Source organism: Ambystoma mexicanum, chromosome 7p (genome assembly GCF_040938575.1).
Source record: "Ambystoma mexicanum isolate Mex_15411 chromosome 7p, UKY_AmexF1_1, whole genome shotgun sequence".
NCBI lineage: Eukaryota > Metazoa > Chordata > Amphibia > Caudata > Ambystomatidae > Ambystoma > Ambystoma mexicanum.
The window spans coordinates 222,061,316-222,085,750 of NC_090939.1; the positions used below are offsets into that span (position 1 = coordinate 222,061,316).

The 24,435-nt window shown below is 45.7% G+C and overlaps 1 protein-coding gene across 2 annotated transcripts in view; it reads right to left on the minus strand.

Annotated features, from left to right (window-relative positions):
* Positions 1 to 24,435, minus strand: part of TTC3 (tetratricopeptide repeat domain 3) — a 2,698,168-nt gene that overhangs the window by 1,873,960 nt on the left and 799,773 nt on the right. The window lies entirely within an intron of this gene.

Genomic DNA, 24,435 nt, shown 5'->3' on the forward strand with positions numbered 1-24,435 from the left:
AAGAGTTGCCAGATTCAAGAACGCAAAAAGGCAGACCTGTCCCAAATGCGGGGAAGAGAACGTGGGGATGACTCATGTTTTGGGCATGCCCAGAAATTGGGAAATTCTGGGAAGAAATCGCCCACCGCTAGATGAAAAAGGGATCAAAATAAATGTGGAATCAGCGTGGGTATGTCTGGTAGGAGGATTCCCTAGGCCACACCAGCCAAAACATGCTGAGCAAATTAAAAGACTCGGCGTACATTTTTGCCAAGCGCAGAGCAGCCATGGGATGGAAGGCATGCAACAAACCTAAGATAGAAGTCTGGTGGAGAGACTTCCAAAAATGGACTGAAGCTGAAACAGCAGTGTGGCAGGAAACAGGGTGTAGAGGAGGGGAGGAAAAAGCAGAATCCCAGACGTCTTGGAAGCACTTAGTGGCCACATTATACAGGCCCACACTGGACTGGTCGAGTGACCAGGACTCAGATGAGGACACAGGAAAAGGAACCCCTGAAGAAGAAACAGATGCAAATAAGGAAGTGGTGTAGGCTCGGATGCGGGGGCGGTGGGGTGGGGGAGGCGGGGAGTGTTAGGGGCAGGCAGCAGACATGGAAACAATGTACATTTTTGAAATATAACAATATGTACTGTCAGACTGTTGCACATTGTTTTGGTTTTAATCAAATTAATAAAAATTGTTTAAAAAAAGAAATCTATGCATATCCACCCATGTATTGTACCCGGTGACTTTTCCATTTACTCCCCTGCACAACGTGATCAGAAAGTCACTCAAACTCACCCAATTGTAAGAAGCTCACTGCTGCCCTTCAATTCAGATTTCTTACCTGATAAATGGCCAATAAATAAAATCTATTGTATGTTCTTTTGTGATCAAACGAGCATTGTTTCTCCATGTATATCAATACAATTCCTTAACCATTTAGAATAACTGTAACCAAGTCAACCCCACAACACATTCTTGTATCTATGCCTCAGATAGTGTCCAGCATGTTATAGTTGAGCCAGTTCCAGAATAGTCATAGGTTTAGCCAGCATTTTTCTCCAATGCCAACACTTACTGATGGCATAATAAGTGAGCTGTTTGGTTTAAAACTTCATTCTAACAATGGTTTCATTTTTAAAAAAATCAAACAAATGTCAATTTGGATGTTTTATTTGAGAGGATGTTACTCTTAGCCTAGAATAGTTAAGTTATTCATATTTGCTTTTGCATTCATGGATGTTTGTGTGCATATTGAATGGAAAAATAAAGAGACAACAGCAGGCATGTTGTGTTTTGTTTTCAGTGGACAAGCTAGCTACGCTTAAGTGGAATATTATGGGGAGACTTGACTAGCAATGAAAGTTGGGTGACCGCCTTACATTTCTTGATTTATTATTTTAAATAAATCATAATATTAATATTAACAGCTGGTTCCAGATTGTTGGGTTTGATGGACTTGGTAGTGGCATTCGATCAATAATATTTTACCATAAAAAAGGAATCAAAAGCCAAAAATGTAAATGTTCCATAGGTGGAGGTCATTACAGTGCAGAAAGGAGAACACTTCCACAACCTCACCCTGCAAGTCCTACTCCTAATATCTCAGCTTCTCAACAGCCAGATAGAGGTTCAGGGTGCTGCAATTGGGATATAGAACTTGCTCCCCTGATTGGTTGAGATGGTCTGCTGTCTTTGGGTGACATTTAGTAGTAAAGATGGTCATGTCAGTGCTGGGAGATGGGGCCTTCAAGAATGAGATACGGTAGGGGATTGAAAATTACTTCGAGCTGAACGAGGGGTCAGTGACATCAATACGGGTGTTATGGGAGGCCTTCAAAGCGAATATAAGAGGGGTCTGTATCTCGACGACAGTGGGGATGAGGAAGAGACTACAGGATAGGTTACGACAGGAAGGTGGCAGAATTGGATAGTGAGGTTGCAAAGGGTAAGCTGGTGGGGGACAGATTGGCACAGAGTATGGTGCTCTATATTTAGACCCTAGCAGATCTGGCACACTTTGATGGCAGTAGGCGGGATATTCCAGTACACGGAGAGGGAGATAAGGCGGGGAAGCTTTTGGCCTGGCTGATAAATAGGGAGAGTCTGAGGCAGGTGATAACCCAAATTAGAACCAAGTCGGTGGAAACAGTGGGTACCATGGACCGGATTAATAGGGCTTCATGGAATTTTATAGGGAACTATACAAAAGTGAAGGGAGATATGTGGAAGAAGACTCAAATGAGATGTTGGACATGATTCGGCCACCAAAACTAGGGATGGAGTTGAGGGAAGGATTGGAGGCTCTGATAGAGGAGGGCGATATCCGACGGGCGGTGCGCTCCATGCGGAAGGGTACGGCACCCGGTAGTGACGGGCTACCTATAGAATTTTACTCTAAATATATAGACCGCCTAGCCCCTTGGCTCAAGAAGGTGCAGGACAAAGCTTTCGAAAAGGGGGACCTCCCAGAGTCCATATGGGAAGCCATCATAACGGTAATATTGAAGGAAGGGAAAGATCCATTGGATTGCATGTCATACCGTCCCATCTCCTTGCTCAACATTCAAGGGAAAATCCTGGCAAACAGAATGGCGAGAGCAGCTTTGGGATTAGTGAACCCAGATCAATGTGGGTTTATTGGGGGGAGAAATACGATGGATAACATCAGTCGTCTCCACCACGTGATGGACCATATTAAATCCCAGAAGGGGGATATGGAAATTGCCTCCTTTGACGTCATGAATGAGCTTGATTCGCTGGAATGGAAATGGCTATTCAGGGTACTGAAGGAATTTGGGTTCGGGGAAAACATCTGTTTATGGCTAGGTGTGCTCTATAATAAACTGGTTGCGATGGTGAAGACTAATGACTGGGTCTCTGAGAGATGGGAACTGAGTAGAGGGACAAGGCAGGGGTGCGCTGTGTGTCCAATATTATTCGCACTGGCTCTGGAACCATTGGCAGGAGATGGGAGAGGCAGGCAATGTAGCGGGAGGGGTAAGGCATATAGTATCACTGTATGCCGATTATTTATTGTTCTATGTGGATAACACACGGGACAATCTCCCAATGATGTTGGAAGTGTTGAAGAATTTTCGGTAACTGTGGGGCTTTCACATCAATAAGGATAAATCGCTGCTATTGCGAGGGTGTCAAGCGAGATATTTACCGGAGGTGGGATAAAGTGGGTGACAGAGTCATTTAAATATTTAGGTATACGGATATTTCATTACATTGAAGACCTTTTCGTACACAATACAGGGAGGGCGTTATCGAAAATACAAGACTGTGCAGTTTTGGAAAGGCCTCTGTGATGAGAAGGGTGGCATTATGCAAGATGGTGATCCTCCCACAAATGCTATATTTCTTCACCAACATACCGTATGTAGCTAAGAAGGGCTTCTTTAAAATATTGGACGGGAGGGTTGGGGAGCTATTGTGGAACACGGGGCCGAGGAGAGTATCCCTAGCAACACTACGGAGACTGAGATCAGAAGGTGGACTGGGCCTCCCAGACTATAAGAAATACTTCATAGCAGCTCAACTGCAAATGACATTGGAGTGGGGGCCCTCTGATAGGGCGGCCCTTAAGGGTTGGTGGGGAGCCTACCATCTAACCGAAGAGGAGTCGAATTGTTATGGAATCCGATGGGGATTAAGGGGACTACAATTGTGTTTGAAGCAGTCAGAGGTATGGAGAAAATACGTCCAGAAGAAGGGACCTGGGGGACCCTACGAGGGGAACCTACTATGTGGGATGGATCGGAAGCTGAGGCAGGCGATGGGGAGGGCAGGGATACAGAGGGTCCTCGAAAAGGGCTGTGGGATGGTAGGGGATCTGTTTGAGGAAGGGGAAACTGTTGACATTTTCAGAATGGTGTGCAAAGTTTGAACTACAAAAGGGACTATTCCTGGTGTATGGGGCGGTAGTTAGGAGAAAAGCGGAACAATGGGATGGGATACCATTGGAACCAAAAACAAGGCCACTATTGAAGGTACTGCTAGAACAAGCGGGAGAGAAGGCGAGGGGTTCACATATCTACAAGGCTCTACAAGGAGGAGGAACTGAAGGCAAAGGGGAAATGGGAGGCGTATCTGGGGCACCAGATATAGGATAGGGAATGGACAAAAATCTTGGAGCAAGTCCAGAAGGTTTCATGGAATACCAGGTTTCAACTGGTCCAACATCCTGCACAGGACATATATAACCCCAACAAGATTACGGGCAGTGAAGAGGCCACCGAGTGATGACTGCCCAAGATGTGGTAGGGGCCCAGCGGGACGCTGGCATATGATCTGGGATTGTGGAGTGATAGCATGCTATTGGGATAAGGTGGTTAAAGGGGTGAATGGGTTATTGGGGACAAAATTATAATGTAACCCGAGAACATGCATATGGGGGATCCTTCCAGAGGGAAAGAGCCATAAACCGCAGAACCGCAGAACAGATGGTGCTATTTCTACTAATACTAGCTAAACGGCGTATGTCGATTGTTTGGAAACATCCAAAAGGGTCATCAATAACGTCATGGCAGGCGGATGCGCATAGATGGGGCGTAGCTGAATTAGAAATCTTGCGGGGAGCACAGGCTGATATGGAGGAAGACGGAGTAACGGCAGACTGGGGCCATTTGGCTATACCCAATGATCTAAAACTACCATGAGGTTTGGGAAAGGAGGCGGGAGGATGAGGAGGGGTTAGGGGAGGATTAGTACGTGGAGAAGCTTGGAGGAGACCCACAAGGAAATACTGCATATGGTGCCTGCCACTTACAAGAAGTCGGAGAGACTGACGAGAAAAGAGGGGGAGATACAGGTTGAAAGGTCTCACAGGAATCAATCGAGGGACGGGAAATTGGGGAGGTGGGGGGGATGTTGGGATTGGTTACTGTTTGCCTCTTTTACAAAATACAAATAAAGAGGGTTTAAAAACATTTTTAAAAAAGATGGTCATGTCAAAGAGATACGTATATTGCGTACTCAGAGCCCAAACCAGGGCATCAAGGAGTATTGTGGTGTATAATATTCATAACTCGCCTGAGAACTTTCAGGATGACGGGAACGGGTGGGAATGCATAAAGACGAGACAAATTCCAGTCCACAGGGAACACACCACCCAGTGCCCCTCTCAGATGAAATTCCTTGGAGCAGAAAAGCTTTCACTTCGCATTGGCACCAAAGGTAAATTGTCCACGCGAGGGGTTCCACTAGGTTAAAGAAAAAAACCTGCTGCATTTCCCACTCGTGGGAGGTAGAGCCCAATCTGCTCAGGGCATCCACCACATTCCCTTTCCCAGCCAGACAGATGCCAACAGGAAAATGTTGCTCTCTGAAGGCTAGAATCACAGCTGTATTGCTTCCTTGCACAGGCACAGCAAACCAAACCACCCTACTCCCATCTTGTTAAAGTAATGCAAGGCCACTGCGCTTTCTGTAACAATCACAAAACTTTTCCCCAGGATTTCTAGGCAAGCCTGTCTGCCTGCAACTCCAGAAGGATGATGTGTAACCTGTTCTTTACCACGGACCAAGTCCCACTCACCCCAAGAACACAGAGATGGGAGTCCCCACCCTTTCAGGGAAGCATCAGCCTCCACTGTCTTCAAACCAAGGTTGCCAGAATGGTTACCCTTGCCTTCAGGTTGGTTGCTCCTCTGGGCCCACCATGCTAGATCCTGCACAACACATGTCAAAACCCAAAACAGGGCTGACATACTGCCCCGGAACTGGGACCACTGCAACCGGAGGAGCCACTAGCCACCTCATCTGCAGCTGGGCCTCCAGCACCAGAAAAATACAGGATGAAATCGTGCTCAGAAAATAAAGAAAGGCTGATGCTGGAAGAAGTTAAACTGCTGGAACATTCGACCATCTGAGAGATATTAAAGACCCTGTCCTTGCAATGAAAAGCCTTTACCAAGCAAGTGTCCAAGACTGCACTGATGAACTTGAGCTCCAAAAAAGGTGACAATTCCTGAAGATCAGGGAGAAGGCTTGGTTGTGAAGGCAGGGCAATGCAGTGGGAAGAGAACCCTGATGAGCCAATCGTCCAGGAAGGGGAACAATTTAACCGTCTACTTTGTGAGCCGAAATGTTATCACCGATATCAGCTAGGTTATGACCCTGGGGACAGAGGTGCACTCGAAAGGCAGTACACAGAACTGGTAATGCACATCACCAAACACAAAATGATAGTATGTCTGTTCCTTGGATAAATTGGCACATGAAAATAAGTATCCTGAAGATCTAGGGACACCATCCCCTCTTGAGAAGTAGAGCCTGTAAGATTTGAGACGTCACCATCTTGAACCAGTCTTTCCTCAGAAACTTGTTCCGAAGTTCAAGATCCAAGATTGGGTGGACTGCCATCCCTTATGCAGATAATAAATTACAGATATCACTATAACCACCCAACCCCCACCCCCGTTCTACCTTGTAGGACCTGGTTCTGTCGCTGCCTTCAACAGAAGTGAGCCATTGTCCTCCGAGAGGGAGAGATTGCAGAAAGGGTGGCGGGGGGAATTATCCATGGCAGAGGAGGGCCTGGGGGTTCCTTAAGGAGTGGCAGATGCAACAATGAGATCATATTTGCAGGACCTAGGCTTTTGAAGTAACTTGCCACTCACCTAAGAACCCTGGAATTCTTCCTCCCACAGGTGCTGCATCTTGAGTGGATGCAGGACAGATCCATGGGCTTGACTCTTTTCGGTACCCACTCTATCTCTGGTTGGGTCAAAGGATGTTGGGTGGCCCTTGTAGTGTCAAAGTGTGTATTTCCACTATGGGAAAAGCCACGGCTCGTGCCAAAAGAGAAAGCAGAAGGGCAAATGAAGGAAAAAAAGGGGCAAAAAGCTTTGAACAAAAAACGCTCTGTAGCACTGCCCTGTCGAAAAGGCCATTCATGCTCCTAGACAGAGACAGAGTAACGTTTTGAAAAGGTGTGCAGAGACACCCATGTGGCGGCCTGACAAATCTCTCACTAGCACCATCCTACCCCATTAGAAAACAGAAGAGCCGGATGGTCATCCCTGAGAAAAGGCGCTGTTTTAACCAGACAAACTTAAAGCCTGTTTCGTGTCCAATCTGTGTAACCTCTCTCCTCTTCCTTGGAAGGATGGGGGCGTGTAAAAACAGGTAAAAATTCAATGCTCTGGGAAACATGAAATTCCATCACAAAGCCCTTGGTAAGAATTTAGGATTAACTTTCAGGGAAACACGGTCGTTAAAAGTTGTAGGAATGGAGCCTTGCACAAAAGCAACTGACTTGCATGTTCAGCTAATGTAATGGCCACTAAAAATGCAGTCTCCAAAGTCCGTATCTCAATGACGTTAAGTACAGATGCTCAAAAGGGGGACAGCATTAGAAAAGCAAGAACCAAATTGAGGTTACAAGTCTGAACTATAAACTGGGTTGGAGAAAACATTTACCAGCCCCTTTAGAAATTGGACCACCACCAGCCCAGAAAAGAAGGAACCTTGCTCTGGCAGTCTCTTAAACAGGGCGAGTCCCGATACCCATTAACTGTGCCCACCTGCAGGTCCTGCTTGGCCAAGGATTACAAACACTATTTGACCAACTAAGTGGGGCACAACATCTAGTCTACACCTCTCTCCCTACACCATGCCACAAATCTGTTTAATCTGCATGCAAAGAGAGAACTGTTAGAAGCATTGTACACAGCCAGCTACACCTCCAATAACGCATCTGTTAAGTCCTAACCATCATACCTCATCCTCTCAAGAGTCAGGCATGGAGATTGAGACTCTAGGTTTAGGTAAAGTCCCCAACCTAGCGGGGACAAGAGGTGCAGCCTCCAAGGGTGTTCGTAAGGTGGATAAACTGTCAACTGTAGAATGTCCAGGTACCACGTCCTCCTCGCCCAATCTGTAGCAATAAATATCAAATGAGCCCAAAACTTCCTCAGCATCCAAAGAACGAACAGTGACATGAATCAGAGGAAACGCATAGTGAAGGTCTAAGACCCACACCACTAGAAAGGCATCAGCCAATGTTCCTCTGTTGGGGTGGGGGTTTCCTTGAGCAGAAATGTCTTCACTTCAAATTGTACTTAGTTGCATATATATCTACTGACTGTTCTCCAAAGTAGGAAGATCTTTGAAAGGACCTCTCAAAAAATCTTTGCTCATGAGAGACCAAACGCTGCCTGCTCAGGGCATCTGCTAATGTATTCTGACCCACCATTTGAGCTGCGGTGATGGAGACCTTTCTCTATAACACCCAGAATTAAAGACGCATGGTGGCCTCCCTGCATAGGGGCAGTGACTGCACACCCCGTTTGAGGGAAATGCCTGGTCACTGTGTTGTCCGTCGGTACCGTACATGTCACTGAATCCAATTTCACCTACTCAGAAATCTTAGCATTTTTATTTTCTACGAATTGGTTAGGTAAGTAGGTACATTTTAAAAACATAGATGGGAGGTGGGGGTAGGATAAGCTGGGGGATGAAAGGGGTCTCCACACGCATAATTCAAAATAAATTCGAAGAAAACAATATTCATAGACATTTTTAATCCAAGATTACTTCTTTAGGTTAAGTGTGTTCAGTGAAATAACGGACATTCGGTGTCCATTAAAACAAACACAGTCTTCCTCCGAAGGAACCGCACAAAAGACAGCCAACAGAACTATGTACCATAGGCACTACCTGGGACACAATCCTCCTCACCTGCAGGTCCTCAACCTTTTAGGGACATAGCTGACTGCCTGGGTGTCCAGAACAGCTCCAACAGAATAATGTTCTCCCGGTCGGCCCACCATAACAGGTTGTCGACTACTGCTGTCCTCAAGACATCAGACATGTCGCCGGAATACTGCACCCAGTGACCTCGAAGTAGCCACTGTAGGGAACCATCCTTATCCTGGCCTCTGGCACTAGAAAAACATAGGAGACCAAGGAAGGCTGAAGCTGGTAGTTTACTCAAGTTCTGGAACAACGTGAATATTTTACAAATGCTGTTGACTCTTCTCTAGCAGACAGGTCTTCCCCACTAGAGTATACAGGACTGCTCAGATGTACTGGAGCTTCAGTGCAGGTGTTGTGTACAACTTCTGAAAATTCAGGGAGAAGCGCAAGCTGTTGAGCAGCGAGCAAGTGTCCTTGAGATGTCTTGATAACTGCTCCAGAGAACAACACCGGATGAGGCAGTGATCCAAATATGGGACGACAAAGTCTGCTTCCTATGTGGTGTGGTGCCACCACTGCCATCAGCTTGGTGAAAACACTTTGTGCGGCGGTCCAACCAAAGGACCTGGTAATGCATGCTCCCAATGAAAACCTCAGGAAACTCATGTGCTTCTGATGAATCAGCCCATGGAAATAGGCATCCTGCAGGTCAAAGAACACAGATCCCTTTGGGATTTGCAAAGCATGGAGCATCTCCTGTAAAGTCATCTCAATTTGTCGTTCATCAGGAACTTGTTTATGCTCGTCTCAACGAACTTTAGACCCATCACAAACTCGTACTTCCTACTTAAAAGTAGTAGATAAAATGGCCTGAATTCAGCTTCAAAACCATCTGGAAGATGCCACTCTCTTACATCCCTAGGTGCATCGCAAAAACTATACCACACAAGACCCATATTTCTGAAACACGGAAGGAACTGCACTGGCTGCCTGTGGCTTCTTGTGTACAGTTTAAGATACTTACTGTAAAGACTGGAGGGGTGGCATCTGTACCTCTGTCCTCTATATGGTAGGGTAAAGGCACAGAACACCTCAGTCAAGGCTCTCAATTTCATAGCAACAGATGAGCAGCCAGGCTTAAGCTTTCAGGAGGTGACGCAGGCTGGTTCTTAATTACAGTGAATCCCTAAAGCCCCCAATTGCTAATATATACAAACTATGTGATACGACAAAATAGTTAAATTCAGTAAGAGATGTGCTAAATGCGGACAGTTTTAAATAGGCGTGTGCATTCATAAGTGAGGTGTGTCGTGTGTCAGCATAGAAGAGGGAAGAAAGGCAGGTTAGTTGTGAACAGTGGCAGAATGCCTATAGACTATATAAACAATTCCGTTTCAATAACCTGCTTTCTTTTCAAAGGTTCTACCACCCCAAAGTACCCGAGATGCCACAGGGGAATAGGATCCAAGACAAATCTGGGACACCTGGATGGCTCCTGAGGTTCGAAGCTGTTCTTACTCGTCACAGTAACTTTGGTGCCTTGGCAGGCAAAGTGGCAGAGTTTCTCAGTTTCACTCGATGATTCTCTGAGGATGGACCCTCCCCTTGGAAGGAGCCACCACTGGGATGCTGAGCCCAAGAAGAAAAATGGAACCAAAGTCTTTCTGAAGTACAGCAGTTTTGTTCTTCGCGGGGCTCTCCTTTGGTCGACGATTTCTCAGACTGTAGAAGTTCTGTGAATATGAAACTTTCTGTGGGCTCTTGAAAGGCTTGGCAGATGGGAGTAAGAACCCTGGGACCCTTTGATGATTCCTGGTGGCTACGGGTCACATTCGGTGTCAGGTTTCAGAATATCGCGTTTTTCCGACTTTCGGTTCTTCTGCACAGTCCTCTGGGCGGCTTCTGGCAACCTGGATTCGACCACGGGCCCTCACCAAATGTGGACCCTTTGGGACTGTTAGGGAGAATTCTCTGTTAAGGCTAATTTCCCAAAACCCAGCAGCTTTGCTGGATTTTTGGGGTTCATTTTTTTCTCCTGCTAAGAGTGAGACTCTTTCTCTCACTCTTAGGCATGATTTGAGAGTGTCCTTTGACTATGTAATGTGTTTTATGTGCTATGGCGTCTTTTACTCCATAGGGCTTCATGTGTTTTTGGTATGTGTGTTACACAGCACCCTCAGTGCAGTAACACAGGGGTATCATAGTGACCCCCAAACATAGACCCCATACCCTGGGACTGGCTACTGTCTCCCAGGGCATGTAAAGTCACCATTGGCTTTACTAGTCTCAAATTGTGAACAGAACCAGTACAAACCATCATATTGTGGAAGTACTGGTAGGGGTAATTCGATTGCCCGTGGGTCTGTTTTCCAAGGGGGCACTGTCCAGTCCACCCTTGTCGAGTTTCTGGCTGGTGGCAGTGGATACCACGCAAAATATTCCAGCGGAATATTTCCTATGGGATTTTCCCATTCATTTTAAACGCACCACTTTTTGGTGCAATGTTAAAGATACCGCCGGGTTATTTATTTAATATTTATTCCCCGGTTGGGTCTTTTTACCAGGACTCGGTTTTAAAATGGCATTTGTGTTCGCCTCTGAAACTCTAACCCAAGTCGAGCCCTTTGTTCCACTTTTTGGCGGGCTTCTCCACAGAAGCCCTCCAAATGGTGCCACTCTGTCTGGGGTCAACAGGATGTGTGGGAGGGGGATTAGGCACTCAAGTCACACTCTTGTGCGATTGGCCCAGTGGTGAGCCGCCCGGCTCACCACTTAGCATGTTTGAGTGCCAGCGAGGCTGATGAATGGGGGTTTTGCTGCATAAAAGCAGGGCTTTGGGGACTGGAACTTCAGAAGTCACCACAGGACCTAAAGAATCCAAAGAGGGGAGAAGCTGAGCCATCTACGACGACACCACCGGTGGAGCCCTGCTGTACGAAACTCACCACTTTCCCAACGACAGAGAATATCTTCTTCCAGGAGAGTCTTCTTTCCTTTGAGCTGGTGGGACCAACCAGTTCGCCTTTTTCGCCTTCCTGGATCGTCTCGTGGTCGAATCGCCCGTGCCAAGCACCCAGGTGGCCGGATAGCCACGCTTCACCACTAACGCGAATAAAAGGGTCGTACCTTTTAACCAGGAATCTCTGCGGCTGGTTTCTTCCCTGGCAATGCAACGACCACCAGCTTTCCTCCACGTCGAGACCATCTCTTCCCCTGGACGAAGCTCCAACTTGCACCCGCTGACAGGAACAACTGCCCCCGCTGGAGCTTTCTCACCATTTCAGGTACTGTGTCCCGCCTGGTCTCCCTTGCAACAGACTGTCCAAGGTGTCCCGTAAATCCTTGACTCTCTATCCTGGGGTGACCTCGGACCTGCTAACATTACCTTTCTGACTTGATCCAACCTCTCTTGACTTTTCTGCAAAGACTTTGAGTCCACTGTGTGATCTTGGGCACATTCCGCCTTGCTCTCTACAAGAGTGGGCCTGGCCTATGAACTTTTTGCTCTACAGTAGACCCTGCCTTTCTTGACTTGCTGTGGTTTCTTACAAGTGTTGGTGCGGTGTGTTTTTTCTATTCTGCCTTTTCTCTCCCTTTTCTAAACCAATTATTGGGGTGCCATCTACGGTTACACGCTCACCTGTGTTTTGCTAAATAAGTGGTGTCTTAACCTAGACTTGTGGAATAATTAACTACGGAGGTGTATATACTTATAGTGACTGTTTGAACTTGCTTGACATATTAGTGCCAGTGTATTTTTACAAGTGTGTTTTTAAATAAATAATTATATACTTTAATACCAAAGCTCTGGTCAGTGTTTGCTTGTGCTACTGTATTTTTAGCCCTATTGGGTATACTCTATATACTGCCTAACTCTTCTTGAGAGAAGTCTGACTGCTACCAATTGGGTTTACTGCTTACTCCTGTAGACAAACTTTTTGCAGTGGTCCCTAAGGGACGTCTTTGTTAGCTTCTGGTGGTGGTAAACCCACCAACGGACCTTCCTCTGCACTCAGTGACTCTGAACTCTCGCTCGCGGGAAAAGGTGGTCATGGATGATGGCAAGGGTGTCCTTTCAGAAGTTCTTAGGCAGTTTAGAACTTTCACAGCTCTGGGTGTCCAGCAGCAACATGCCTGGGTAGCCCCTCTTCTGGGCGGTAGGCAGCAACGGCTTCCAGCAGTCACGAAACGCACCTCTGGACCCTGGGTGACACCAATGGACTTCTTTGGATCGAGATGTCAAGGCACTCCTCTTCAGGACTCACGAAGACCCCCTTCTTCGGACAGCAGGCACACAGGACTGGCTTCCAGGGCACTTTGGATGAAGAGCAGCTGTTTGCACAATGGTCCCTCATAGCTCGGGAAGAAGTCTCATTTGAAGGTCCTCTCTCGATCAGTCCTTGGAAGAACACAGCAGCTTTTGGATTACACGAAGAAATGCAGCAGCAGACAACTTCTCCAGCTGGCCTTCAAGGAACAGCTTCATTTTGCTTCAGCTTTGACTTGAGCTTCTGAATAAATTGGTAAGTGAGAGATCCCCAGATATACACATCTGTCCATCATTCACTCTGGCTGAGCCAGGCTCAGTCAGCCAATCACGCAGAAGGGCATTCATGCAGACAGGCAGCCAATCAGACTCGCATGCATTTATGCCATTCACTCCATCCAGCCAACCATACCAAAGAAAGAGGAATGGGGTAAGTACCACCCCTAGGGTGCACACAGCCCATGGGAAGGCTCCAGTCAGTCTGACAGGAGGTAGCCCCAGAGCCATATATGGTATTCCCACCCAACAGCCAGTCGGGAGGAAAGGGAATAAAGACATATAAGCTGTTTCCACTCAACAGTCACTCAGGAGCAGGGGAACACACAGGGCTTCCCAGGACTTTGGGAAACAAGGTAAAAGGCAATGGAAACCAAGAAGCCACACAGGCCATCTTGCCTTCTATCAGGAATCCATTGATTTCCATGACAGGGCCTGGGTGTCCCAAAATGGAGGACACTCGGAGCCACTGCCAAGTCAGCCTGTAGCTACCACCAGTCCATACCCTGCTCTGTGGGCAACACAAAGGTGCCCCAAAACATACATAAGGGGTAGAAGGATGTACCCGCATCCATGGGTGCCAGAAGGGTATCCCATGGGGGTTGTTCACCAAAAGGAAAACATGAAGAGATGCACTGCCAGAGGTCCGGCTCAACCTCAGTGGCAGAAAACAGAAAACACATAGAAGTGGTAGGACAAGGACTAAGAGGCCCTGCCCCTCCATAAGGCCTTTCCAGCATCACACTTACACTGGCGCACAAGTGTATTCATGGTAATAAGCCCCGTTATCTTTCAGACAACGGGTTAAATATGAACCAGGTAGAACTATGTTCCTCAGGTACTTGGTTGCTCAAATGTTCCAAAGTAAAACATGCCTTAGGCTACAAGAGATCTTTTTTCACACTGGCTCCCAAAGCATGGAATACTTTGCAATTGACTCCCCGGCAGGAAAATCCTGCACATCAAGTTTACAAACATTTGAAGACTTTTCTGTTTACATAACCCTTGGTGTGGATGCTACTTCCCTGTCATGTCTTGTGCTTAATGTTTTGTCTTTAGTCTCTGTGTGCACCCTGTTGCCTGTGGGCTTCGGCACAGTATAAATAAGTCCCTGAGGTCCAGGATGGGATGGAGAGCTCCCCCTTTCTTGAGCACAAGAGAGTAGCAGGAGTATCAGCCTGTTCCTCTCTCCTGTGGTTGGGACCTCCTCCACTGCTCCTTTTTCCAGCAGGGACCACAACTCTTCCCGAATCTCCACCTCAGGGTCCAAAGTGGGGAGAATTGGTGGTTTGTCCAGGGGCCTGCTTAGAAAGGGCAAGTAGTAAAATGGATCAACCAGCTGGAGAACAAAAGGCATAAGAGGTGATCTCTGGCCATCTGCGGATTATAGGGTGGGAACTCAAACAGGGTTTGAGGCGGGTGGTGCCACAGGTGCTAAAGCTGAAGGGGACAAAAATCTCTTTTGCATTGGTTTAGTCCAAGATAACTTGTCTTCCTCTATAATGTTTACTGGCGGAAACTCCTTCCTCTTGACCCAATAGAAAGGGATGACCAAGTAGGCAGCTGGAAGGCCGGCCCCAATGATCATCCAATGATTTTGCTGGGATCTTCAATTCTTTAAACTTTTGTAAAGATTCATCAGTTTAAGGTTAGAAAAGGTGTTTCCCAGTCAACTCCATTGAGTGGACCTCTGGAAAAATCCAGACGCTGTGAGGTAAGCAGCCCTGTGATGGACCGTCAAGATCTCTGTGCACCTTCTGAAGGCTTCCAAGATGTGGAACTGGTTGTTGCCATCACAAGGATTGAAGCACCAACAAGGGTTTTCTGTGATTAGGCAGACGAGCAGGGCTTCAACGGGCCAATCACTGAAGTCAATTCTGGTCTGCTGCAGTGGTAGTCAGCGGGTTGCTCTTATACGTACATGTTTTAGTTCCAATGATAATCTTTCTAATACCTGCAAGAGCCCTTCATATTCAGGCTGGGAGCTAGCCCATGTCCCACCAATCGTTAAGATCTGCAACATTCAAACACTCCAGGGTTGTCCAATCTGGACAACCACTGATCATCACATCCATCTAGAAACATTCTTTCAGGTGCCAGAGGATATGGACTGGGATCAGACAGTCCCCAGCCCCCTCATCTGGCTCACACACACAAAGTCCACTTACTCACAAAAGCAGCAGCTGTGGCTGGGGAAGGGGTTACCATACTGAGCAGTTATTAAGAAGGCCAAATGATAAGATGGCCAAAGAACAAGCAAAAATCTTGTTGCACAGCCATTGTAGGGTGCTAGACACCATTAATAGTCTTTTGCCGTAAGACAACATTAATAGCCATTTGCCGTAAATGGAAAAAGTGCTTGAGATGTATATTACAAAAAACATTGAAAAAATAAATAAATACAGCTGCAACCATCTTGTTTTAGGCAGATTGTCAAAGTAACCAAAAAGCCATAAGGTATGGTTAATATAAGGATACAAAGTATCCTAACTGCACTGCAAGGAGATGAAAAATACAAGAATAAAATAAATGGAGTCTCCAAGTACTGACAGTCTTAGACACTAGTCTGTATCCCCAACTATGTGCAAAATAGATAGGCAAGGCCCACAAACGTCAGGACAGTTTTAAAAAAATAAATAAATTAAAAAAAATTTAAAAAATGACTGGGGGTTCTATAGTCATCTATGGATTGAAAGTTGCACATTTAACCACAGATCCAGTACAGACCATCTTACATGGAGTGCTGGAAGGGTTAACTCTTAACTCTTTATCTGTACCTCCTAGAGTATTGTTTCGCTCTTTTAACATTTAGACATGGCTGGTGGCAGTGGTATCTACCCTAAATTTCTACCGCGGTTATCTTATATAATCGTGGTAATATTGTAGGCTATTGTGTTAGCCTCAAACTTAAACCCGCTTGACCAGATCCTTTTTCGTTTGGCTCCGCTGCGGTTTATTCATCATTTCTTTTTGTTAAACTCCTTCTTGTGTTTTACTTTGCGCGGCAAATCAGGTTTGCCTTCTTTGTTCACTGTCTTTTGGCGGGCTTCTACCTAGAAACCCTCCTCAAGGCACCTGGGTGTCTAGGTGGGCTGAATGTGAGGGAGGAGTGTAGTCACCCCCTGCACAGGTATCCTAGGAAACCTAAGTCGCACTTTGTCATGATTGGCAAGGTGGTTGTCCGGGCTGGACAACCCCCATGCTGGGTGATTGACAGCCAGGCTGTGTGAATGGGGGATTTCTGCATAAAAGGAACAGACGAGAAGTGGAGGAGAGGTCGACTGCTGCAACTACCCCGTACCGGTGAAACCCTGCTGCAATCCTGAGCTATCTGCCCTTCAACGACTAAGTGGAGATCCAGTCCAGAGTCTGCTTCCCTTGAGCCTGATGGGGATAACCAGCTCTTCTGCTTCAGCCAGAGGTCGCCTTTATGGTCGAAATCGCTGCACACTACTGTAGTGGTCCGGATAGTCACCTGAAGAACCTCTCCTGTTTTAAGGAGCGCACCTTTTATTCATTGTCGCTGCTGCCGGCCTCATTCCTGTGTGGTGCGGACCCCCTCATCGTCCCCCTTCGTGCTGAAGCTGCAGGAAAGTGTGGGTCTGCAGGAATCCAACAGGAACAACTGCCGTGGCACCAGCTTCGTTCTTTGAGAAAGGTACTGTCCCCCGTTTGAGGAATTTTGGGTGAAATCCCTATTTCTCTACTTTAAGGCCTGTCCTTCCTTTTCCCTCCTTCTTATAACTATTGCTTCCCAGCATTGACAATATCAAAGTACTCTTGGCAACGTTGAATCTCGAACTGTCCGACTGTGTGATCCTCGACAACAGGCACCCAGTGGTACTTGACTATGGCGCCGGCCCTTTGACTCTTGAATTACTGTCTATGTGTGTTCTTCGATTCTGTCTGCCTAACCAACATATTGCCTGTGATTTTTGCCCCCAACTCGCTCTGGGTATCTCGGGTGCCAAGTGTGTTTTTGCCCCGGTAGCATTTCTTGCCGCGGATACGCGCTTATCTAGTAGACCGAACTGTCAAAAAGTGATCGCAATTGTATTCACGGTAACGTGTTCTGTTTCGTAACACCGGTCCATTCAAACACAGGGTACTTACCTCGAATAATACTGTACAAAGTGAATTGGTTAGTTGTAGTATACTTTACGTGTGGTTTTTGAATTAATACAAGTGTCGTGTTGATAACAAATGGTTTAAAAATAAATGTACTTCTATTTTTTTACCTGAAACCTTGAGTCAGTGTTTCCTTGAGTCACAGTAATTGTGGTCCTTTTGAGTCATATACTCTTGAGATAAGCCTGGCTGCTCCGCTACTGCTACCACTTTAACATAGCAGTACAGGCTTGTACCAAAGGTAAAACTTGTATTGCCACCTGTAGTCTTAATTGAGTGTAGGTGTCCCTAAGGGCACTGCACAGGATTCTGCCTAACACTTCCTGAAGGCCTTCATTGGCGAATCAACTTTTGGACTGGCAGGGACAACCAGTACTGACCTCTTCTCGAGGATCCTGCCCTTGAAGGCTGTTGCAAGCGTCCCAGAACCCCTGTGTGGACTGACAAGCTCCCTCATGGGCCTCTTTGCTGTACTGGTCGCCATACTGAATTCGAATTTGGGACTCTGTAAGCGCTCAGCTTGAAAGACAAGAAGCCTCCCCAAGAGAGGCCTTGTAGGACCTGCTCCTTTATTCTCCACCACGAGGGGTTGCCCTTTTCTGCCTCATCATGCCTTTCTGCTGAATGTTTTTTTTTTTTATTGTAATATGGTTTACAGAAAACCTTCCACAAATTCATACAAAAAACAGTTCCACAATACATACATACAGTAATCACAGAAAACAAGATTTAGCAATTAAAATCAATCCCATTTAAAAAACGAGAAAGTGCAGTAATCAGTCATATGTTCACTTCCCACATTATTCAAAAGAATTGTTCTGGTCTCGAAAGATCAGTGGAGAAGCTATACTTTTCCTTACCAAAGGCAATTAATCTATTGGAGCTTAAAGCGTTGCAATCTAGAATTCAGTGTTTAAGACTTTCAAAAACGACATTCTACTGAAGGACCAGCTTTCCCATTGAATACAGTCCAAAGGCTTGTTCTCTCTCGTGTGAAATTGATTGACTTAAGACGTAGGAAAACCGATCTGATCTTGTGACAAGGAAAGCACTGAAGAGATATAGGCAAGTCCCCCTCTTTCTAGGAAACTTGTCATATTCTCGATGAAGAGTATTGGGACAAGGACTCAATAGTCAGCTACCAGTCATCCTGAAATAGTCTAGATTTTACTTTGTCAGGGTTACCCATGAGTTCCATATCCAACGATCGAATTTGCACCAAAAGATCACTCATGCGAGGCCTAAACAGATTGACGGAGGGAACCAAACCAAGCTCTACCATATGGTGAAAGTCAACAAAGAGAATTAGCAGGAGGCCTCAAGAAGTTGGAGTAGACCAATAGTTGTCTCCACTGTTGTCTGGCATGAAGAGACAAGATTTCATTTGTGACGAATCACGGAGTTAGGAATAGATAACGCCAGTCCCAATACATTCTTCCACAAAATCCCTTTCCTAGTGTGTAGACAGGGCCCCAAATCAACAGATGCCATATCTAGCCTACACAACAGGACTGTTTCTACCTTCCCCAGAAAGTATTTGATCGCTGGTAAAAGGGAGAAACCACATACTTTTGTTACAATACGCTTCATATCGAACTTCATAGGCATCAGTTTGACCTTCAGCGTATATTTCCACATCTTAATGGATGATGCATAGGTCAAGTTGTATCCCAGGTAGCGAATAGAGGCCACCTGCTCAACCGATCCTGAACCTAGTAACCATCGCATGGGTTTTTCCCCACTAGGGAATACAACCACCTCGGACTTATCGTCATTAGCCACTAAGTTGTTTCTTGTGGCATACTCATAGAAGATATTTCACTTCCGTTGGAGGCACTGCGCAGTCCTGTCAAAAATGACAACCAATGGATGTTAAGATGTCCCCAAGCTAACAGGAATCAGATCATAGGCGTGCCAGAGCTCCTCGATATCATACAGATACGTATTGAAAAGAGTTGGTGCCAGGGTACAAGCCTGCTTGAGCCCTACCGTGACCAATATTTGCCTTGATACAGCTCCATCCCTACTGAGTCGAACTTGTAGCTGGGAATCTTGATGAAGCAATGCAATGAGCTGGACAAGCTTCAGAGGAACATTAAATCTAAGAGGTTTATCCCACAAACGTTCACGCACTTCACACTCAAAAGCGGAAGCTAGATCAAGGGAGGCCATATATATTTCCATCTCCTGAGAAGCAATGTTTCAGCACTGTACCATTGAGGGAAGAGCCAATTTCCTGTTGAAACCCCACCTGAAAGCATGAAAGAACATTGTGTTTGCTCAGGGAGATGTTAAAATCCCTTAAGAGCAAAATTTAAAACACTTTACTGGTGGAGTCAGTCAGTGCAATGGGCTTATCAGACTCGCGGACATTGCCTTTTTATAGATAGGAATAAGGATGGACTCATTCCAAGATAAAGAAACCCTGTTTGTAACATAGATTTAGTCAAAGTAGGGTTTAAGAAAAAGGGCCCAGGAAGCTGGATTCTTTTTCATTACCAACGGCAGGAGACCATCTGGTCACTGTGCCCTAGAAGGCTTGAGTCCATCTATGGCCCAGAGAATGTCCTCTATGTCCCATGGGCAAGGCTCATCCAACAGAGGTTTATCAAATAAATTAGGATATTGGGGCGCTATAGGGGAGATTGTCACATTTTTTGGAGTAGAAAGAGACCCATATACTTTCTTGAATAGCATTCACCCTATATTCATGAGCAGGATCATGCATTTTATTTATACACAACCAAAATTGACTAGTATCAGATTGAAGAAGTGTCTTCATCATGAACTGATTGTCTTTCAGATGGAGGTCATATTTATGGGCTTTAACAAAATTCCTGCGTCTTTGGGCCTCTGATTTCCTAAGTATTTGAAATTCCCCAGAGAGTCCCAAGCATCTCAGTTTCTTAATAGCCTGCTGTTGAAGTCTCTTAAAGTGCCTGATTCTATAGTCAAATTGATGAGTATGAAGGGCCAGAATAAGGGTTCTCCTGCTGCTCGAAACCATTCTAATGTCCAAAACAATGCATCTGTCGAGAGGTCTAACACCCATAGTCATCGAAGTATCACAACCAATAGATTCCTTGCCCCCTCTACCATGGGCCTGCATCAAATACCTCAGAAAGCGGCCATAGATCTTACTATCCAATCTACACGAAAGTCCATTCCTAGAGGGTTTTATAGCAATCAACATGGGCAGACCACCCTGTCTATATGAGAATGCCATCAGCATAAAGTGTATAATCAGATGGTCACTGTTCCCAGGATCAAACAAACACAGGTCACTATATCTAGATTTAATAAAAAACAATATAAAAAAATAGTCAATCCACGAAGTGCAAGAGTCCCTGTGCCAAGTATAAAGAAGTGTACCAGACATCGAAGTGGCCTCTATTTGCATGAGATCCCAAGAGGTCATAAAGGAGTCCCAAATTAGTGCCTGCATACGTTTGTTAAAACCACCACAGGGTATACTGGATTTTCCAATAAAGACCCGGCCTTCTTCATATTGAGCATTAAAGTCCCCACCTACGAACATTACATGCTGATATCCCTCTGACAGCCACCGATCAAATATCCCAGTCAGTATTGAATGTGATATTTTGCAAGTTTCCAGTATACATTAACCAGCAGGACATCTCCAATGCTGTCCGGGAAGCACACATGCACAGTCAAAATACTGTCACAGACATGCCACAATGTGGAACAAGCAAGGAAGTTAATATCGATAGCAATAACGATGCGCCCACATGGGCGCTCTTTCCGTATGGATGTAGCTGGACAAGAAAAGATTGAATAGCCGTCCAAGTCACAATTGCCCAAACACAGTTTCTTTAAGTAACAAAACATTGAATTCCCAAAAATCAGGCACATTCAGAAAAGCCTGCTTCAGGTTGCCCATCCCACATGTATCTTAATTGCAGCCTCAATCCAAGTCCAGTCTTGATTTTCTTGAGTACTATTAGATGTAGATAGTTCAGATTGCATTGTGGCCAGCACACGCGAGGCAATGCTCTCAGGAAGAAAAAAAGCCATCCGGACAGCTTCAGGGGGAGAAATATTTCAGCCATTTTATTGTTCTCAAGTTGACATATATCGTATCCAAGAGAATGAAATATGGCTCTCTGATCCCACACCAGATTAGATACTGTATCTGAGAAAAATTGAGAGACCATCCGGTTATTAACATTAACCGACAGGGAAATGTATTCAATATCCCCAAGAGTGAAGAAATCTTAAAGGGGAATTTGTGTATATAACTCGTACGCTAGACCTATTCAAACATTTGGAGGCGTGTTTTTGTTAGTCAACCTCCCACCAGATAATCCTATGTGATGTGGACACCACACAATCCGACCTTGGCTTATGTTGCTCCAAAGATACACACCCTGTCCACGGCTCAGAGAGTATCCTACGGGATACGTCATTGGGGGTCAGTTGTAGAGCACATCTATGATGGCTGCATATTCATCCCCAACCCTATCCCCCATCGTAGAATGCAGTGCTCCACGAGTATTGTGCGTACCTATCAACACTGCAGGAGTAGATAACCCTGCATGGACTATGGGCAAAGAAAATTGTTACCCTTGATATTGGTGAGGTCCAAATTCCATAACAATGTTAGCTTGGATTGAACACCTTTACCCAGAGCTTCAATCTGGCTGGGAGATAAAATAGTAATTTCTTGCTGACCCGAACCAATGCCAGATCTAAGTTGTATACTATTGTCAGCGAGTACTTGGCAGCCAATATCTGGACCCATCATATGGCGCTGAAAGATGAGACTAGTGGGTTGGTCCACCATAATTAGAGCAGATTTCCCCCGTTTTTAATCATCATGTTTTTGTTGTGTTATCAAACCCTCCACCCCCCCCCCATTTGTGAGATCCCAAGAGCAGCTAGTTCTCTTGATATAGATGTACATACATTATCTTGAACATTGAGAACAATTATAGAATCAACCAATGAAATCTGATCTACATGTTACTTGGCAGCTTTCGCCGCTCTAGGTTTGCTGTTATGCCGATTTTCTGTCTTTTTACCCTTAGTGGCATTCTTCTTTCTTTTTTTTTGTTTGGATGATTATGGGCATGCAGAGCAGAATGAACCACAGTGGTAATTTGAATGGAACACCCCTCATTGGCACCATCATTATCCAACTCCACTCCAGTATCCATCACCAGACCAAGAGTAGACCCCAATGCTTGCATACACTCAACCAGGGGTGAGGGAGAGTCCACACACTCCAAGGAGGCAAGTTCTATAGGAGCACCTTTATCTTAAGTAGCATCCAACAACGTGGGGCCATTATCCTTGATTCTGTTACCAGCCGCAACAAAATTGGGTGGTATTAGGGTCTACAGCACGAGACTCCATCAGACAATCCCCTAAAACAGCCCTCAACAAAGGACAATGTCTCATGTATCACTGATAAGTGCTGTGAGGATGAATACTGCAACATTGATACTAGTTCTTGGTGATCATACAGTGATGTGAGCTCTTTATTCAAGTTAGGGGCAAACTTGCCCCAGATAACATCTTCTCTAGGCTTGAAACGCTCACCCGGAGGTGGTCTAGTCCAAACGTCGCCCATCCGGGATAGCAGTAACATAGGTTGTTGGACCTCCCTCACCTCAGACAGACCCTCTGCCTACAAACCCGTAGTTCCAGTTGCTATGTTTAGTCCGGCAGATAGTGTAACATTAGCTCTAGCATGGCACCCAATCCCATGGAATGGGATGTGGGTTCCGGACACTGGGATCCCTGGCAACTAGAACCTTCCCACATGTCTGTTATGCAAGATTTTGCCACATCTGCCCCTCCCAGTAGGCACTGTATACCCACATCAGAACCGCTATTAAGGGTGCCTATTACATAATTGCCCACACCACCACCTTCCCCAGCAAAAGGCAGAAACAGGCAAATTAATATTCTCACAACCAGATAACAATTCAAGGTCAGTCATTTCTTTACGACTGACCTGTCTCTCAGTTAAATTCATGAAAGAATCATCATGGTAGTTATTTTGAATAGATCCGCAAAGGACTTCCTCAAAACCAGCTTGATCCATTGTTGTTGCCCCAGTCAAAGGATCACCATCAGTGTTTGTAAAATACTTAAAACTAAATGAGTGAGGCTGGCGTGATCCAACTACAAATGTTTCAGCAGAGGAATGCCGTTGTCACCCTGAGGGGGCTGATTGGGGGCCTCTAGACCTGTCCACCAGTTGTTTAGGTGTAGAGGCAGGACCAGCTGCATGAAAACCAAAATGTTTACACATGGGGGAATTTTTCGAGCCGGTAACCATGGAGCGCAATGTTTCAGAAGCACTATTAACCTGACTGGGAACATAGGAAGAGAACAATATTTTAGAGGGATCAATGGAAACAGCCACCACATTTACTGGCCCCTGTTAGGCACAGTATGTTGAGACCCAACAACCACCTTGCTCTCTACTTCAAGCCTCCCCACCGAGGCATCCACAGCTTAATGCAGATCGTTTTAACTCGGTCTAGAAGACAGTTCAAGGATATTCAGCAGTGCCGGAGAGGAATGAGTCACAAACACCAACCTTAAAGCACGTTGAGCCATGATTTGTATCCAGGGAGAATCAAAACACAGAGGATCTCAGTTAGGTATCAGCTACAGACCAAGTAGTGTGGTAGATGACTCAAATGCAAATAGTACCCACAGGGGCCGGATTCAAAGGCCAAAGCCCAGAGGGGGCTGATAAAATGGCAATAGTCTGCAGTCATCAGCTCTCTGTAGTTCAACCACAGCACCTGGTCACTTAACACTTCAGACCGCAGAATATTATGTTGGAAGGTAGTCCGGCAGTGTGCACTCTCCCCATCACTTTCTGCTAAAACAACTACTTCATAGAAATATGGCTAGACTTTAGCGTCTTTTCTCTATTCACTATAGTAGGGTGGCCTCTCAGAATATGCCCACAGGGTTAATTCAGAAAATCCATCTTAATATCTTCGTGGTGTAGTCCTGCATCGTTTGAACCCTGAGGATTTTGACAAACTCGGCATGGTAAAAAGTTGAAACGACAGAAAGAAAAATCTCGAATTAAAAAGTTCGCGATACAGCATGCCGACTGTGGAGAGTAAAGGACTGTAGACGTGGG